Source organism: Eschrichtius robustus, chromosome 10 (assembly GCF_028021215.1).
Source record: "Eschrichtius robustus isolate mEscRob2 chromosome 10, mEscRob2.pri, whole genome shotgun sequence".
NCBI lineage: Eukaryota > Metazoa > Chordata > Mammalia > Artiodactyla > Eschrichtiidae > Eschrichtius > Eschrichtius robustus.
Genome location: NC_090833.1, coordinates 64,958,553 through 64,971,906, shown reverse-complemented (window position 1 = coordinate 64,971,906; position 13,354 = coordinate 64,958,553). Strand labels below are relative to the sequence as shown.

At 41.0% G+C, this 13,354-nt stretch overlaps 1 protein-coding gene and 1 non-coding gene across 4 annotated transcripts in view; one reads left to right on the top strand and one right to left on the bottom strand.

The window, feature by feature from the left end:
* TTC39B (tetratricopeptide repeat domain 39B) overlaps positions 1-13,354 on the top strand; it is a 139,480-nt gene that overhangs the window by 48,867 nt on the left and 77,259 nt on the right. The gene's annotated exons all lie outside the window — the stretch shown is intronic.
* LOC137771089 (U6 spliceosomal RNA) lies at positions 1,216-1,322 on the bottom strand. The gene has a single exon (XR_011075304.1). It is a non-coding gene; the product is annotated as a U6 spliceosomal RNA (small nuclear RNA).

Below are 13,354 nucleotides of genomic sequence, written 5' to 3'. Positions count from 1 at the left end.
AAATGTCTCCACCCACTTGCTCAAGTCAGATGCCTGGTGGATATCTTTGATTCCTTCCCTTTTCTTTAACTTCCCTACTGCCAAGTCTGATGATTTCTACCTCCAACATTTATTTCCCATCTGTTTACTTCTCTCTCTCTCCTCTCGATTACATTAGCTCGAGGTACTGTCAGGTTTTGCCTGGATTACTTTAAGAGCCCCCAATGTGTTTTCGTGCTTCCTTTGTTCTCTATTCTTCCACCCTCCCAACTGCATCCTACTTGTTCTCCACACAACAGCCAAAGTTACCTTATTTTAAAATTTTAATATGAAAAATTTCAAACATATATAAAAAGTAAAGAGGATAGTAAACTGAGCTCTTGTATACCCACCACTTACCTTCAACAGCTGTTAACTCAAGGCCGATCTTTTTTCATCTATAATCCACCCCAAGGTTATTTGGAATCATATCCTAGACAATATACTTTATTTCTACCTCTAACTATTTCAGTATGTGCTTCCTGAAAACAAAGACGTGCTCTTATACATAATTACCGTTCAGATAACAAGGTCAGGAAATTGCATTGAAACAGAACTATTATCTAATCTATAAGCCTTTTATGGCATCACTGTATCTGTATTTTAGTATGCATATAAAAGATAGGTCTCTTTTTAAAAACATCACAAGGCTGTTGTCACACCTAAAAAAATTAACAACATTCATCAAATATCCTGTCAGTGTTCAAATTTCCCAGTTGCCTCATAATTTATTAACAGCAGGTTTGTTTGATTCAGGACAGAGTGATCCTTTTAGAAATTCAGTTGGATGATGTCACTGTCTTGCTTAGAATCCGTGCATGAGTTTGCATGTCTCTGGGGATGAAGACTCCAATCTACCTCAGCCTGCAAGGCTTGAGGTCAAGGTCAGGTCCCCACATACTGCTTCCACTCACCCTCATTCTCTACCCTCAGCCAGAAGCCTCTTCCAGGGTTTTGACTGAGCTAGATCTTTGCTGCCCTAGCTTTGTGCATCTGGCCTCTCTGACCAGAGCAACTTCCTTCCATTCCTCCCACAGCTTCTTCCTGGTCATCCTCAGCTCTCAGGTGCTATGTCCTCCCACTTTGCTTAATGACTCCACCCGAATAGGTTACTCCTTCCTCATTCCTCTATCTTGGCATCCTGTTTGTTCCTCTCACACCATTTCTCATTTTGTAGTTTTTTTTTTTTTTTTTTTTTTAAATATGGAACGCTTCACGAATTTGCGTGTCATCCTTGCCCAGGGGCCATGCTAATCTTCTCTGTATCGTTCCAATTTTAGTATATGTGCTGCCAAAGCGAGCACTGTAGTTATTTTTTACTTGTTTTTTGACCGCCTGTTCCTTTGGACACTTGAAGTTCCAGGAGGAAGGGACTGTTCTCTTCTGCTCATCGTGGTGCACCCTGTACCCAAGCACGATGCTTGGCATATAGTAGATGCTCAATATGAATTTGTCGAATTAATAAATTTGTTGAATTAATGTACTAATCGGAAACTATAGATGAATATTCAAAGTAAACTGCAAGGATTTGCAGTGCATTAAAAAAAATCCAGCCATCATTTACTGAGAACTTAGCAAGTATAGGGCAACAATGATATTGCTGTGATTGTTCAAAGGGAGAGTGAGTTAAAGGATCTTTTGGGATGTGGTTTTTTTTTTTCTAATGATGACAGCTGGTTGTGTTAATCAACCCGTACATACATAATTAGGTACATACATAATTAGGTAATGTACAATTGTTTGGGCGTACTAAGCACTATGCAGATTGTCAGTGACTCCTTTGCCGTTACTCAACTCTGGGCTGACTCACTTTCCATCTGAAGTTTATGTAAATGAGCTGTCATACTCTTAGGGGATGTAGTGAGCTTCACTACCTTCTGTTAACTTTTTACCATTTTTTATCTGCCTTGTTTTCTGATATGTTTATCCATCTGGATAAAAATAGCAACCTGAAATGAGTAATAAAACACTACAAAAAGCAGATAATTGGGAGCTTTGCCTTTTGAAATGTGTCAAACTTCTCCATTGCCTATGTTTTGAAAATTAATCAGTATCTCTGGTTCTCCCTCTCTCCCCTTCTTCCTACCTTTCCCCTTTGTGTCATCATGCTTGTAGAACATTGTAGCTAGAACTCCTCAGAGACGAAGTGATGTTTGCATTAGGTACATTATTTATAAATAATGTATAGTTCAGTATTATGTATCATACACATTTAATAGTCTGAAGACTTAGCCACTAACAAATTTAAAGGACTCTGAAATTGCTTAACACTGAAGAAGTATTTGGGGATTTATACGTGATTTTTATTTTTGTGTAATTTCTGTGTTATTTATTTTATGTTTATTGTCCAGAGTGAAAGTATTCAAGCCAGCAAGGAGTATTTTTTTTATTACCTGTGAGCAGAATGATCTCAAAATGTGTTAAAGCTCCATGTAGCTCTGATAAAGTAGCATGTTTAAAGGTATAGGCATAGTTTTGGTCTCCCCTGTAGGCAACGCAATTATAAGCTTTTAATTTCTATTTATTTTATCAGCAAAGAAAGTTTTCTGTGAGGGCACCTTGACTTTGCTTTTATGCAAACTTCAAAGCCAGCAGCATAGTCTTTTCAAATCACTCTGGTTCCATGGTCACATCACCTTGTGCCTTTTGTGTCAAATATCCTGCTGCTTCCCTCTTATAAGGATACTTGTGATTGCATTTAGGGCCCAAACCAAATAATCTAGGATAATCTTCCCATTTTAAGATTATTAACTTAATTACACTTGCAAGCCTCTTTTCTCATATAAGGTAACATTCATAGATTCCAGGGGTTGAGACTTGGATATCTTTGGGGCCATTAGTCAGCCTAACCACAGGTAAAAATAACATGCATGGTGGATATATATACAGTTTTAATTTCCTTCTTTGTTTCCAGTTCTCTGTAAGGACTATATTATTTTAAAATCAGGAAATATCAGAGTACATTACCTGATACTTTTATAATCAGATTAAATTGTGAGCCACATCATAGAAACAGTCCAGTTCTAATATGTGTAAGAGCCCTTAAGGCAAGACAAGAAAGTTGTTAAGTCACTGACCATCTCTAAGCCTACTTTATTTTTTTGAGTTTCATCAAAGTCAATTCAAATATTCTTTATCTAATATTAATTTTAAATTGCAGTTTCCATCTACATTGGAATGACGTTATATGTATATTTCATTCACTTCACTAATTTAACTTTTGTGCATTTAACCCCTTTGACCGAAAACTTCACAGAACTTGACTTTCCCTTATTTAGTGTTTTTAAAAAGTCAGTAAGAGATAAAATCCAATTCTAACTTGGGAGCATCAGACTGCTCTTACATTTTCCTTAAAACAAAAGAGGTAATTCATTTTATTCCTCATTCAACCCTCTTTGATAGTGGTGAATCCCTGGATTAGGTGAAAAATCATTAAAAGGCCCTGTGGATTTTATAAATCCAGGCTATTTGTATTTTTCTTGCTTGCTTCCCTAGGATAATCAAACAGTGATGGATTAGAATTAGGCTGCAGCAGAGATTGGGAAAAAAAAAAAAAAAAAATCTCCCGGCATCCCTTCCTGCAGGAGCATAAGCTTCGGCAGTGAGTGTAGCTGCCACTTTAACTGACATGTCTTAAAATTCTGCCCTGGGAAACTCTGGGATGCTGTCAGCTGCCGGGCAACTTCTTTTCTTAAGCTCAGTAATTGAGAGTCTCACCGGAGACCAAGAAATAAAACAGAAATTGAGGATTTTTTTGCCTTTTAAATTGAGGATTGTCTCTTCTTTTCATTGGCTTTTAAAAAATCTGGTAGAAGAGAGGGCATCTTCACAGTGGGGCTATATTAATTCCTTCAAAGTTACAGCTGCTCTAAACCTGTGAGTATGTTGCATTTATTTAGCTGTTCCTAGGGGTATGATTGCAGCGTTCTCTTTGGACCTGTGAGGATTTAATTTAAGGAAAGCTATGCTGATTAAAAAAATTGGAGTGAAATTTCACTGGAGACCTGCAGTTTTTGTTAATTGACATTGTCTTCATTAAAGCCTTCATGTCAAGCCTGCCAGGGCTACCCCCACCCCCCCATGTCTTTTTTTCTTAAGTTCCTGAGAGTGAGTGCTGAAATTGGAGAAAATAGTGAATATTGCTGAGAAGGATTCAGTCTTCCCGGGATGCTATATGGCTGGTTTACTGCTGCTGCAAGGTGTGCATGGGGCTGCAGAACAATGGAAGGATGATGACGGCTCACTTTGTATTCGCTGTGTTTGTCTTATGTCCTTTGTTGGCGTCATTATGGCGTTTTGTTTTGTTAAGGTGATTAAAACCTTAAAAATGAAGTACCGTGGCATGCTGGCAGAATAGCGTCAGTAGTCATAGACTTCAACGCTGTCTGTGCTGTGTCAGGTTCAGCCAGTCTCTTTGTAGCAGATCACAGTAAATGGGAGTTACCCAAGAGTGACCTTTGCATGACCACCCTTTTCTAATTGTGCGTTTGAGTCGGTGCCATTTTTTTTTCTGGTGACGCAGACCCTTTAGTCTAAACATCTGTCCTTAGTCATTGTGTCCCCTTTGGAATACACTGGAGGCTAGAACTGTATCCTTGCTGAATTTTTATTGAATCAATTTTGAACCTTTTGTAAAGAGAGAGGTTAAATTTTGGTTCCCTTGATAACCCCCATATGTTCTTGACTGGTCTTTGTTACATGAAAGTCTTATTATTTTAGTGATCTGATTCAGATCCTTTGGTTACTTATCTCATTCCTTTATCTTAAAATCACATTAGCTAAAGCGATTTCTGAAAGTTAAGTTCAGAGATCAGTAATCAAAATACTTTTAAATACCAACTGTTAACAGTCGTCTTTGTAGATGCAGAATATATTATATGAGTTTTTTCGGGTGCTAGTATTTTGATTGATTTCCTGCAGCATAAAAAATAAATCAAGGATTTTAAAAAAGAAACTCTCTACCACCCAGAGATCAAACATCTGCTGTTTTTATTTTTAAACATTTCGTCATTCCTAAATGCAGCAACTTTGAATTCAATGAGGAAAGAGTCCTAAAAATAGGAAATTCTTCCTCACCTAGACTGATAAAGAACTTATATTCATTCATTCCTTTCATTCATTCATTAACAAACGTTTACATTTGTCACAAAGCTCTTGCCAGGCTTTGGGGACATGATGCTGAACAAGATATTGTATCTGCCCTCGTGGAGCAGATACTATCAGCAGGTGAGGGGAACATTCAGAAACTACCTAATTATTTCATTATATGTGTTGTAATTTTTCAACTGTAAAAGTATTGGTACTTTGCAGCCAAATACTTATATTAAAGACATACAAATACTTGCAAGTAATTCTGCCCCAGATCTTCTGGAGCCACAGATCCTTGGTATGCTTGACCTGGAAAGAGATTTTGAAAATAATTGAATTAGTTCAACAAGCATGTGATAGGCACTATATTAAGTGCTGGTTTTTAGATCAGTAAATAAGGAATAAGCCTGCTTTGGAGGTCGTCACAGTCTAGTCTATTGAGAGAGGGAGGGAAATTGGTTATGTTAGTATATTCTAGTATGTTACTGATTCATTAATTCAATACATATTTACTGAGTGTGTGCTGTAATGTTGGGCACTGTCATAGGCACTGTGCTGGGCACTGGGGGTGAGGTGGAGAGTAAGACAGAGATGCCCTGCCCTCTGGAAGCTCTTAGGGGCCGTGGCAGAGAAATGATAGGATGCCATAAGAATACACATGCGGGGAAAGGGGCCTCAGTACCATTTACTGATCATCTGCAGTGGGCCAGCCATTAATTGGTACTCTCTGTGTACATTAATCTTCCCTTCAATCCTATAAACTAGTTACTATCTCTGCCGTAACAAGCAAGTAAATGGAGATGCAGAGAGGTTAAGTAATTTGCTGAAGGTCACACAGGAAGTGAGTGGAGGAATTAGAACTCGATCCCAGATGTGACTTGACTTCACATCTCTGCCCCTTCCAGTGGTCCCCAAACCTGGCTGCTTATTAGAGTTAGCTGAGCTCTGGAGGGAGAACAGTGTTTATTACAGGTGTCCCTGAGGACTATGGGCAGTGAGGTTTAGGGACCATTCTTAGACTACCCCCTCAATTTACCGATAGGGGAGAGCAAAGATAGAGATCATACAGTAGTTAAAATGGGGCCAGTAGCTAGATTTCCTAGTCGCCATTCATTCCATTGCAGTATCTGGAAAGATATATACTAAGAAATCAAAACCAGAATCAAGAGCAAACAACAGACCCAAACCAACCAACCACATTAACAAAACAAAACAAAATAAAACAAAAACAAGATAGTAGCAACAAGAACCTGAACCTGTAAAGTGTTTGTCTGGTCTTGGCTCTGAAGAAGAACCCCTGGTAGCCCAGACAGCCCCGATTCAGAGGGCTCCCTGTGCTGCCAGATGGTTACTACTTGAGAGTGAACTAGTTAGGACTTTTTTTTTTTTTTTTTAAAGAAAACAAAGCAGATATCTTGGCTTATTAATATTCATTCAGGCACTTCAGTTTATTGGGGGGTACAGACAAGAAACTGTTATTGGGATGTAATGGGATAAACTCTGTAGTATGGAGAAGGTCAGGGTTCTGTGGGACAAAGATGAGGGATGACCAACCTACACCTGGGTGATGGCAGGAGTTCAGAGAGATGCTGACCTTGTAGGGCTTTCTGGAGGAGGAGATGTCTGACTTGAGGCTGATATTGCTAGATACTAGTGGCAATCAGGTGTAGCAGCAAGGTTTATTAGGGCAAAGACCCTGAGATATGAGAGACCATTGTAAGAGAGGAAAACTTTCTCCTCTGTCCTCTTAGGTTCATGCTTGGGGCCCTGCAAATTAAATGGATAAAAGACAGATTAGCAAGGAAAGAGAAAAACAAGTTTAATTGCATACGTACATATGAAAGTTCACAAAGAAATGTGCCTCGAGGTGGTTAGAATTTGGGGCTTATTTACCATCTAAACAAAGAATGATGAAGTGTGGAGAAGAGGCTAAATAAAAGAGTTTGGGGGGCTTCTGGATGAGGGTAAGTTGTGGGAAGATGATTAGAAAATGTATGTTAAAGAAGAATTGTTTAGTAAGTTTTTATGCAGCTAAGAGTCCTCTCAGATGATAAGAGTTATCTTTGGACTAGTTTTCTTCCTGGTGTGGGAGAGGGCGACATCTTTACAAAAGGAAATTGATACCCTGATTTTATTTTATTTTATTTTTTAAAATTTATTTATTTATTTATTTATTTTTGGCTGTGTGGGTTCTTCGTTTCTGTGCGAGGGCTCTCTCTAGTTGCGGCAAGCGGGGGCCACTCTATATTGCGGTGTGCGGGCCTCTCACTGTCGCGGCCTCTCTTGTTGCGGAGCACAGGCTCCAGACGCGCAGGCTCAGTAGTTGTGGCTCACGGGCCTAGTTGCTCCGCAGCATGTGGGATCTTCCCAGACCAGGGCTCGAACCCGTGTCCCCTGCATTGGCAGGCAGATTCTCAACCACTGCGCCACCGGGGAAGCCCGATACCCTGATTTTAGATAGAAAGGAGGAGAGCAGAGAGCTAATTGCCTTCACCTCAAAATAATCTTTACGTGAAAATGATATATTTGGGGGTGACATACTCTGATCCCCTTCACCATGGTCTCTTCAGGGTTTGCCAAGAAGCTTGAGAGGCCTGCAGTTCTGGTGAGGATAATCTGGTTAGAGAAAGACAGGTACCAAGGGTACCTTGCCAAGAAACTGTGGCAAGGGCCATGATGAGCCACTGAAGTGTCACTAAAGTATGAGTGGTGAAGTCATCTCGCTCCTGGCTCTAAGACTCTGGCCAGTTATTTATAATTTAGGGCTTAAATAGGCTTTGATGGCTTAGGTAGAGAATTTAACATATTTGTGTGCAAATACGTATGAATGTACATAGAGATATATGCATGTGTATATATATATACACACACACAACACATGCATAGAGATATATATTGGTATAGATATATATCAATCATTGTTTTTATGGAAAATATGTTTTGATTTCCAACCCAGTACATCATAAACAAATTTATAAGATTATAACCCACTTGTGACTTTGTATAGTTTTTAATCTCCCATTTTTTGCATCAAATCTCTCATTTGGTTAGCAGAAGTCTCTGAGGCCTGTCATGAGATAAGGCATTCTGAGGCTCTGTGTGGTTTCCTGAACAAAGCAGTGAGGGAGGTTTAGCAGCTTTTTGCTGCGTCATCATTTTCATATCTTAGTGGAGAAGAAATGGATTAGATTCTTTTTAAAATGTCTTCTGCGTCAGGTCCGTCAGGTCCGGTACCCATGGAAAGTCTGTCTTTGTATCTTAAATAACAACCGTGTTAATTGATCTCCCCTTTTACAGAGAAGGAAAACGAGGTGGGAAAATGTTAAATCAGTTGCCCAAAGTCATTCAGAGTGCTGACTGTGACTCCATGGTGCTAAAAGTTGGCCGATCTGTGCTCCTACAGGCTGTTGTATTGTGTCTCTTAGCCATGGGCTGATTGGGGGAATGTAGGCAGCCCCCTCCCTTTTTTTAATAAAGTCACAGTGCCCTCTGCATATGAAAAATGCTTATAGGTTTTTTGACCTCATGCTCAGAGATCTTCCTATAGTTTTGACTTGCTTTCTACTTTTCAACACAAAATTTACACTTACGTCTTTGGCTCATTTTAGAAAGGGCAGGACTGCATCTATGGGCAGATTATACGAACATGAGTTTGACATGAATTTCATGCATAGCTTGTTTTTCTTCTGATAGTTCATCGGTTCACAGGTGTGGAAAGTCTTTTTTTAAAAATTTATTTATTTTATTTATTTTTGGCTGCGTTGGGTCTTTGTTGCTGCACGAGGCTTTCTCTAGTTGCCGCAAGCAGGGGCTACTCTTTGGTGAGGTGCGTGGGCTTCTCATGGCAGTGGCTTCTCTTGTTGCGGAGCATGGGCTCTAGGCACGCGGGCTCAGTAGTTGTGGTGCACAGGCTTTGTTGCTCCGTGGCATGTGGGATCTTCCTGGACCAGGGCTCGAACCTGTGTCCCTTGCATTGGCAGGCGGATTCTTAACCACTGCGCCACCAGGGAAGACCCGGTGTGGAAAGTCTTTAGTGACCATTCAAGTGGTATGAATGGATTTCTTTGGTGATTGTTTTAGATTAGTGGGTTATAGAATATCTTATTTCAGGTCATTACAGGTGACTATATTTTAGAAACCAGGGAAGTGTGGGACCCAGACTTGACTTTCTTTTGTGGTTTGGGGCCGTAGTCGTTATCTTCTTAGCTTAGTGGGTGGGGCAGAATTTGAGCCTTGCCATGAGCTAGCTAACTGGGCCTTAATATACAGCATTATGTGCCATCACCCCTCTTCAATATTAGCTTTTTTTAAAGGCAATATCATCCCTGTATAACAAAACCATTTTATGTGCCCACTTGGTACCACAGGCTGAATGTATACAGTACACCACTATGAAAACAGCCACACATTGAAGAGCTAAAGAAAATTAAACTTTGGCGCTTAATTACCTGAGTATTTGTATGTTTCCCCTTCTGTTTTGCTTGTCTCATCTAGTAGATGTTTGTGGGGGAAGCCGTAATATTTACTGTCAGCTGCTTGCTTGTGAATGAGGACTCCATGATATTCATGGGTACTTTCTGTGATCTACAGAGGTGACATAAAATGCCAAGTATTGATACTGTGTTTGGCACAAGGGTGCTAATATATATAGAATAAATACAAATGTCATTCATTCAACCAAAACTTATTGAGCTTCTCTGGGCTAAGAGAGTCCTTGTCCTTAAAAAACTTGTAAGCTACTCACAGCAACTGAAAAGTAGACCATTCATCATACTATGATGGGTTTTAAATTCTGACCATGGAACCCAGAGGAGAGACACATTATCTAGCCTGGAAAACTTTTGGGTAGCCTTGATTTTTCTTTCCCTCATGGATCATGAGACAAATGAAAGGAAAGCTTGTTTTCAACATTGCTTTTTAGAAATTTCTTTTTTTGCTAATCTTTGTTTTAGGTGGCGTTTTAAAAGAAATGATAAACAGTTACCCCCATTCAGTGTTATGCTGAAAACCTCCATTTGCTCTGCATCCTGAAAAGGCTCTGCATCCCTCCTTTGAGGGACTAAGGAAAGTGGCAGAGTGCCACTAAGTGGCCTCTGGCTGTGACTGCGGGAAACTTGAACTGCTGAGTAGCAGGAGTGCAGCAGTCTGTCTAATGGGAAGTTCTTGGCCCCAATCACTTAACTCTTCTAACAACATCAGCCCCACGTTTATGTCACGTTCCAGTTTAAAAAGTGATTTTACAAAATGGAATGCATTGCTTCCTCAGAGAAACCCTGTGAGGTAGACAGGACAAATGTATTGTTAGCCCTCTTCTGGCTTTTGTGTGTGTGCTGCTTTCCCCCCCCCACCAACTTTTATTTCTTTTTAAAATAAATTTATTTATTTATTTATTTATGGCTGCGTTGGGTCTTCGTTGCTGTGCACAGGCTTTCTCTAGTTGTGGTGAATGGGGGCTACTCTTTGCTGCAGTGCGTGGGCTTCTCATTGCGGTGGCTTCTCTTGCTGTGGAGCACAGGCTCTAGGCACACGGGCTACAGTGGTTGTGGCACACAGGCTCAGGAGTTGTGGCACACGGGCTTAGTTGCTCCGCGGCATGTGGGATCTTCCTGGACCAGGGCTCGAACCCGTTGTCCCCTGCATTGGCAGGCGGATTCTTAACCACTGTGCCACCAGGGAAGTCCCCCATTTTTGTTTTTGTTTTTATCGTTGTAAAATACATGTAACATACACTTTAACCGTCATAACCACCACTGCAGTAGTATTAATAAATACAGTCATAATGTGGTGCAACAATCACCACCATTCACCTCCGTAACTCTTTTCATGTTGTAAAACGTAAACTCTACACACGTTAAACAGTAGCCTCCCTGCTTCCTACTCACCCCACCCCCAGCCCCTGGCAGAGGTGAGAGATTGGTCCGTAGTCACACTGCTTGCACAGCTAGGGTAGAATCCAGCATTCTGCCTGTGTTGCAGCATGCTTTCTCCTAATTCGCACTATAGTACGGAACTGAAGAAGGATAATTAAAAGATGAGGTAGAAGTTTTCCACTAGAAATAAGAGAACCTTCCAGTAGGGAAGGGATTTTATTTTAAATTAAAAAAAATCAGTAAAAAAAAACCCCAGCAAAATGAAACAGGTGCTGTGTATGTCTCTTGCCAACTAACATTCTATTGTTGCTTGTTTTAAATAATGTGGAGTACAGTTTGCTTTGCCTAAGGAAAGAAGCTGAAAAGATACAGGCTCTGATTTTAGTTTCCAACTCTGTCAGTGATTTGCTGTGGCTCTGGGCAAGAAAAACAGCATCTATTGGGGTACTTTCTTTTTTCTAAAGAGACAGTAAGTCCCACCCTCCATTTTCTTAGTGAGTAGGGTCTGGGCATGCTTTATCTTTTATCCAAAAATGAACTTTTATTCTTTTCACCTGTCCTCACTTTGTCCTTGAACTCTCATCTCCCTTGAGGATGGGAAAAAAAACATTAAGTTGTCAATTAAACATGACATCATCTGTTCAAAATTCAGACAGCCTCTTTCGGAGGGACTCAGATTTTCTTGGGGGAGTAGGAGAGGTAAATGCCCAGGCAAGTAAAAATTTAAACTCTGCATCGGGCTGACATCTCCCTTCTCAAAGGTTCCCCCTTCCTCTCCTCCTTCCCAGATGGCCTCTGGGGGCAGGAGGAAGTGACACAGGGATGGAGCCCTGGTCTGGGTGTTGCTCTCTGGTTGACCTCTCATCGGCTGTTTTTGCAGTGACCTCTGTCCTTGCTGCCTCTGCTCCTGAAGCACACCTGTGATGGCTGGACCTGTTGGTGTGCCCCTGACCCCAAGGGCTTGGCATTCTCCACTGGTGTTGGCTGGTCCACAGGTGCCGGAGGCCTAGTGGCCACTCCTATTTAATCCCTGTTCTCTGCCCTTTGCTACAGGAGCTGTCTTTTAAAAACGTCTTATTTTGCAGTAACTCCATACTTAGAGTAAAGGTATGAGAATAATACAGAGAACTTCTCTATACCCTGAATCCCTTTTTAGCATTTTGCCACATTTGTGTATTATTCTCTGTCTGTATACTCACTGTTATGTATTTTTCTGAATCATTTGGGAGTAGGATACAGCTCCAGAGAAGCTGATCTAGAAGGATGAATTGGAACCTTCCAAGTGAACAAGGGAGGGAAGTGTCTGGAAATAGCTCTCGTATTCTTTCTTTTTCTCTGCTTTCCTCTAACTCTTCTTTCTTCCAAGTTAAGTTTCTCCACCTCCTTGAGCTCTTCCTCTTATGGAAAAGCACAAAGAATGTAAAAACCACCCAAGTCCTTCAGATAATATGAAGGTTTATAATTTTTGTCGGGGAAGCCTTTTTTAATAAGTCTAAGCATGAATTTTTTAGGGGTAGTTTATCTAGTTTATAAATTCACTAGTATCTCACCTCATAGAATAATTATATCCTGTGTTGGTGCTTGCCCTTTGGCCTTTTTCAGCTTTTTAGATCTTCCCTCTAAAGGATAGGACTAGTATGGCAAAAAAAAAAATGTTGACATTTCTTTCCTTTGATTCTTTTTTAAAATTTATTTATTTTAAATTTATTTATTTTTGGCTGCATTGGGCCTTCGTTGCTGCATGTGGGCTTTCTGTAGTTGCGGCGAGCAGGGGCTACTCTTCGTTGCGGTGCGCGGGCTTCTCATTGCAGTGGCATCTCTTGTTGCGGAGCACGGGCTCTAGGCACACGGGCTTCAGTAGTTGTGGCCTGCAGGCTCAGTAGTTGTGGCTTGCAGGCTCAGTAGTTGTGGTGCACGGGCTCAGTAGTTGTGACTCGCGGGCTCTAGAGCGCAGGCTCAGTAGTTGCGGCACATGGGCTTTGTTGCTCCGCGGCATGTGGGATCTTCCCGGACCAGGGCTCGAACCCGTGTGCCCTGCGTTGGCAGGCAGATTCTCAACCACTGCGCCACCGGGGAAGCCCCTTTCCTTTGATTCTGATAGCATAGGTGGCAGGCGAGGGGGTGAAGTTGACAGTAACATGTATTTGGGGAATGCCTGGTAATTTCTGGGCTGTTCTGCTCTCCCAGCAGCAGGAGTAGCACCTCCCTTTTTCCTCTGATCGCTGGCCATGAGAATGGCTATTTGAAAACATCATCCATGGGACATTGGTCTGATGAGCAGTTTTCTTTGGTAAGAAAGACAGGTTGGTCATATGGGCAATAATATGAAGCAGTAGGTTTCCCGGAAGTCTGTCGGTGGCGCCCCTGGAGTCCTGTGT